The sequence below is a fragment of the Hipposideros armiger genome, unplaced genomic scaffold, assembly GCF_001890085.2.
Source record: "Hipposideros armiger isolate ML-2016 unplaced genomic scaffold, ASM189008v1 scaffold_818, whole genome shotgun sequence".
In the NCBI taxonomy this organism is placed as follows: domain Eukaryota; kingdom Metazoa; phylum Chordata; class Mammalia; order Chiroptera; family Hipposideridae; genus Hipposideros; species Hipposideros armiger.
The window spans coordinates 39,549-45,520 of NW_017732168.1; the positions used below are offsets into that span (position 1 = coordinate 39,549).

Genomic DNA, 5,972 nt, shown 5'->3' on the forward strand with positions numbered 1-5,972 from the left:
TGTTTGACATTTTAGCAAAAACAGGTATGGTTTCTTCAGTCTGACATCCAGAAGACACTTTCTTTGAGGTTCTGAATTATCTTTAACAGTAGGACATAGCCTCAAATGGGTACTGTGGTCTAAAACATAAAGGCTGAATAATCACCTTGTTTTGGTTTGTTGTCTTGATAGGGCCAGGCCCTGAGTTTGCAGATGTCGTGTTTCTGGTGGACAGCTCTGATCACCTGGGAGCAAAGTCCTTCCCTTTTGTGAAAACGTTCATCAACAGAATGATCACCAGTCTCCCCATAGAGGCCAACAAATACCGTGTGGCCCTGGCCCAGTACAGCGACATTCTCCACAGTGAATTCCAGCTGAACACTTTCAAGAGCAGGAACCCCATGCTGAACCACCTCAAGAAGAACTTCTTGTTCATGGGTGGCTCCCTGCGCATAGGAAACGCTCTCCAGGAGGTCCACAGGACCTATTTCTCTGGACCTGCCAAAGTGAGAGACAAGAAGCTGTTTCCCCCGATTTTGGTGGTCCTGGCTTCCGCGGAGTCCGAGGATGACGTGGAAGAGGCGTCCAAGGCTCTGCGGGATGACGGGGTGAGGATCATCTCCGTGGGGCTGCAACAAGCTTCTGAGGAGAACCTGAAGGCCATGGCCACAGCTCAGTTTCATTTCAACCTTCGATCTGTCAGAGATCTCAGTGCATTTTCCCAGAACATGACGCAGATCATCAAGGATGTGGTTCAGTACAAGGAAGGAACAGCTGATGCTGATATACAAAGTAAGGAAGCCTTTGGCTGAGTGTTGCCTGGTCCCCATGTGATCAGATCTGCATCTCTCCGCGCTCATCTCTTCCAACTCCCATTCCGGTTTTCATGATTAGCCATACAGAAGTATTTGAAATTTCTACACAACATACTCCACTCTTACTCCCTTCTGTCTTTGCTTGTGCCATTTTCTCTGACAGGAGTCCTCTTGTACTACTTAGCTTTCTTACAGTTCAAACAACTCCTGTCATTTAAATCTCACCCTATAGTCATTTCCTCTTGGATGGCTCTCCTTCCAAATTTCTTTTTTGGGTCTTACAGTTCCTTGTGTATGCCTGATGACAGGAGCACTTCCCATACCATATACTTACCCATTTCTGGGTTGGTTTCGACCACCAATGAACTGATAGCCCCACAAAGGCAGAATTTGCAACTTACATTTGTCTTTGTGCTCTTTGGGCATATGCAGTGTCTGACAATGAGCTGGTATTCTGTTTTTTTCATGAACAAATAAATTAGTCTTACAGGTAAACAAATAAGGTCCTTGTCTATTCTCTTTCTCTTACAGTCCTGGCACAGTGTGAGGCACACAGTAAATATTTAACAAATGCCTGTCAGTTAACAGATAGTGACACTAGATGGGAACAATAACCTTAGAACGAGGCCAGGCAGAGAATGGGATACCCTCAGCTGTCTGGTAGTGCAATGTAGGGAGCTGCAGTCTTGAGCCCTACCTTTACTGTGTTGGCTTCTCCCCTCCTGCCCCCTTTTTGTTTGTTTGTTTGTTTTTTGTTTGTTTTTTATTTTTCTTGAGAGGTAAAATCTCTGCTGAGTGTCAGGATCTGCTAAAGTCAGAAGTTTGACTCATTTTCTCTTCCTGCCATGGAGTCATTTTGTGCTTGTGTTTTTTACATCAAACACACACATTTCTTCCACATTTCAGTCATGCTTAAAAAAATAATCCTGAAGAGCTGACATTAAATAATAATATATCTTAAAGTAGGCTGATCTTTGAATTGAAATAGTGGAAATATTTCTAGCAAGCTTATAGGTATGAATGAGATCAATTAAAAGCAGCTCAAATTGAACTGACTCAATGCCCTTACTTGCATAATTTAGAATCTCAGTGGGAGAATATGGGAGACAGTGAGGAGCCAATGGCTGTTGCTGGTGGCTGTGGGGACACTGGAGACTGAGAAGGTTGCTGGAACGATGTAAAGAAGTTCTATGAGCGATCTGGACTCTTCACACACCCTGGTTTGGAACCAAGCACTAAATCACTCCAGTTTTTGTCAGATGCATATAAAGTTGTAGTCATAGGAGCTGGCGGCTTAGGATGTGAGCTCCTGAAAAATCTGGCATTGTCTAGTTTTAGACAGATTTATGTTATGGACATGGAGACTATAGATGTTTCCAATCTATTGGGCTGTTGGAAAAGTCATGATGCATGCTTGTAACAGACGGCACTAGTTCATTTTGGAAGTACTANGATTCACTTTCCTCAAGTATCACTTGCTCATGCCACGCTCAGCTTCAGGACCTTCCGTTGCAACATCAAGGGGTCAGAGACTTTAGGGTTAGGAGAAGCCTTAGACATATGATTCAACCCTCTCCTAAGTGCTGGTCCCCTCCACTCTGATGTCTTGGGACCTTTATACCCCACGCTTTCTTTCACTTTTCCCCTGTTCAATTTTGGCAAGTTGGCAATTTACAATAGCACTGGTTGCTGGCTTCCTCTACCAAATTTCAAGATGCCACAGGAGAGAGAGGGAAGTCGAGCCATCAAAGAGCCAAGAGCCATAGGTAATTAATAAAGGTGACTGCCCAAGAATAACCACAGGGCCTGTGGTAGAAGTACTTGGATAAGAGGTGGGGCTGGGAAGGGGGGTTGGGGGCGTTGGGCCTAGATTACAGCATTGGAAGTTTTCTGTTGACGGAGGCTTCCCTCTTCCATTCCCTGCCACCTGGGGGAACAAGCTCTCCCCCGATCCTCAGGAATACATTACTAGCCAATGGAGTGAAACATTACCTTACATACACTCAACACTGAGATTTCTTTCAAAGGCGCAAACAACATGAAAACAGACAAATCAGAACAACTTACACTAAAGGAAGCAAAAGTAATGGAAAAAGCAAATAAGAAGACAGAGTGAGAAACATCAGCAAGATGGATAAATAAGACTTCCCTTATTAATCTTCCCCCTTCAACAACAATAATCTGGCATCCCTCTTTGAATAAAAGTGTCTTTGTGGGAGCTTTGGAATCCAGGTAGGAGACTGTGAGACCTTGGTGCAGTTCAAGACTGAGAGGATCCATTTTGAGAAGGCAGGCTTGAACCCAGGTTGGTAACTCACTGACAGTGTCTCAGTGACAGACCTGGAAACAGCTCTGTAATGCTGAGAGCTCAGCAACAGCCCCTTTTGGCTTTGGTTCTGCCACTAGAACCATACACCAAGGGACCCGGAAGGAGTCACCCCCACCTGTGGACCCTGAAGTGGCCTGTGAACAAACTCTAGCCCCTTTCAGCACAGTCTTGGAGCCCCTGGAGATGACAACATCAAGAGGGTGACATAGGTTGTTCCCGACTTCAGTCTTCCTCACAAGAAGTCCAACTATGGCAAGATACCAGTGTAAAAGTCCCAGAACCTGGGGGTGAGACTGAAAAACAACCCCTGGACCACAGATACTGAGAAGGACCACATTAGAAGGCAAAGAGGAGCAGTTTCACTTTGATTACGTTGCCCCTCCCCAAAGATGACACAAGGCCTCCCTGGGCCTGTGGTTTCTCCAGTTGGAAAACAGAGCCCAAGATGGACACCCAGCTCCCCCAGCATTGTGGGGTGCTTCTCAGGAGGCCCATTTGGGACTTGCCTCATGGGGCTCAATGGGGAATCTTTATGGCTTGACCCCTGGGAATCAGGTAGAGATGAGGAAGAGGGATGGGTGCTCCTATCTTGGTGGACCACTTTACTACTCACAGAAGCATCTGGGCAGAGATCCCAGCCAGTGACTCTGTGACCTATCTGTCCAGGGAGCTTGCTTGGCATTCCTGCCTGACTTGAGTCCCCGTCCAATGGGCCATACTGGCTGTGAAGACCACTATATGATCCTGCCCTGGCAAGGAAGCAAATTTGCAGTCCCACTTAATGACTCAGCATAGCCTCTAGTCTTGCCTGACCAGAAGCTTGACCAGATAATCTGCTTAGCTATGGAACTCATCCTATAGTTCTGTTCAGATAGGGAACTAAGCCAGCAGCCCTGCCCAGTTATTGAGCATAGACTCAGGCCCCACATAATCAGGGAGTCTAAACAGTGACCCTATGCAGCCTCGGAGCCCACCCTGTGGTTCTGCCTAGTAGAGCCTAACCTACAGCCCTGTGTGATTGCTGAACACAGCCTACGGCCTCGCATANATTGATTGATCTTTGTTATTTATATAAATAAATGACCTTTGAAAAACATAGACAAAATACATAATGACTTTTCTGACAACCCAATAAATAGGCAGTTTTTACTTAGGATCCAAAGCCGAAGTTGCTGCAGAATTCCTAAATGACAGAGTTCCTCATTGCAATCTATTGGGTTGTCGGAAAAGTCATGACATATTTTTTTTCTATGTTTTTCATTGCAAAAATGCTTCATGACTTTTCTGACAACCCAATAGTTCCACATTTCAACAAGATTCAGGATTTTAATGACACTTTCTATTGACAATTTTGTGTAATAGAGATGTGGACTGGACTCTATCATAGCCAGAAGATGGGTAAATGGCATACTGGTATCTCTTCTAAATTATGAAGATGGTGTATTACATCCAAGTTCCATGGTTTCTTTGATAGGTGGGGGATAAAAGGTTTTAAAGGAAATGCCCGGTTGACCTTGCCTGGAATGACTGCTTGTACTGAATGCATACTGGAACTGTGTCTATCACAGGTTAATTTTCCCATGTGCATCATTGCATCTATGCCCAGGCTACCCGAACATGGTAGTGAGTATGTAAGGATGTTGCAGTGGCCTAAGGAGCAGCCTTTTGGAGAAGGGGTTCCATTAGATGGAGATGATCATATTTAGTGGATTTTCCAAAAATCCCTAGAGAGAGCATCCAGTATAATATTAGGGGTGTTAACATGTAGACTCATGCAAGGAGTAGTCCAACGAATCATTTGTGCAGTAGCTTCCACAAATGCAGTCACTACAGCTGTGTGTGCCACTGAGGTTTTTAAAATAGCCACAAGTGCATATATTCCCCTTAATAATTACTTGATTTTCAGTGATGTGATGGACTGCACACATACACATTGGAAGCAGAAAGAAAGGAAAACTGCCCCGCTTATAGCCAGCTTCCACAAAATAATATTCAGTTTTCTCCATCAGCTAAACTACAGGTTTTGGATTATCTAACCAAGAGTGCTTCTCTGCCGATGAGATCTCCAGCCATCACAGCCATGTGAGAGGGAAAAAATAGAACACTTTACTTGTAGTCAGTAACCTCCATTGTAGAATGAACAAGGCCAAATCTCTCCAAGATGTTGAAATAATTCGGACTTATTCATGGGCAAGAACTGGTTTAGCAGTTGCTGATGTCACCACACCACAGATTGTACTACCCAAACTTCATTTCACCTCTTAAGGAAAATAAATCTGCACAAAATAGGAAAGCTAATGGAAATATTATACTTTGTGGATGCTAAAAAATGTAATTGATTTATTTTTAGTATTAGTGTTGCTGGCAGTTGACTTTTTAAGATATAATGAACCATTCTTTTTTTCTTCATAACATTCCCTTGAAGACAGAATTTGAAGGTTGGTGCTCATAAGCATTTTCATTAATAATATGGGAAATTATGCCTGGATAAAGAGTTGATGAACAAATGTACTGCTTCTTTGAGAGGAGGAGGCAAACACCCTCTTGTATGTGATTTTTGTTATTATGGTCAAAGAATGCATTCCTTAATTTTCATTTGAGCACATATACAAAAGGTTGTCCCTTCTGAGAAAATTAAGTCTTAAATAACATTAAATATTATAACTTGACATCTGAAGTATATTGAATGTAGCCTACATCTTGCTAGTTTAATATTCATTTAATTGTGGCTGTTCAAATGAATATTAATAACCACAGAGGTTACCCCATTCATAATACTTTGTAAATGGTGTTATAGCTGAATATTTGTGCATAGAAATGGGAAATGTTTTCCTTACCTATAAAGTGAA

The 5,972-nt window shown here is 43.2% G+C and overlaps 1 pseudogene; it reads left to right on the forward strand.

The window, feature by feature from the left end:
- The first annotated feature begins 1,893 nt into the window (after positions 1–1,893).
- On the forward strand, positions 1,894–5,388 carry LOC109374372 (NEDD8-activating enzyme E1 catalytic subunit-like; annotated as a pseudogene).
- Positions 5,389–5,972: the final 584 nt, after the last annotated feature.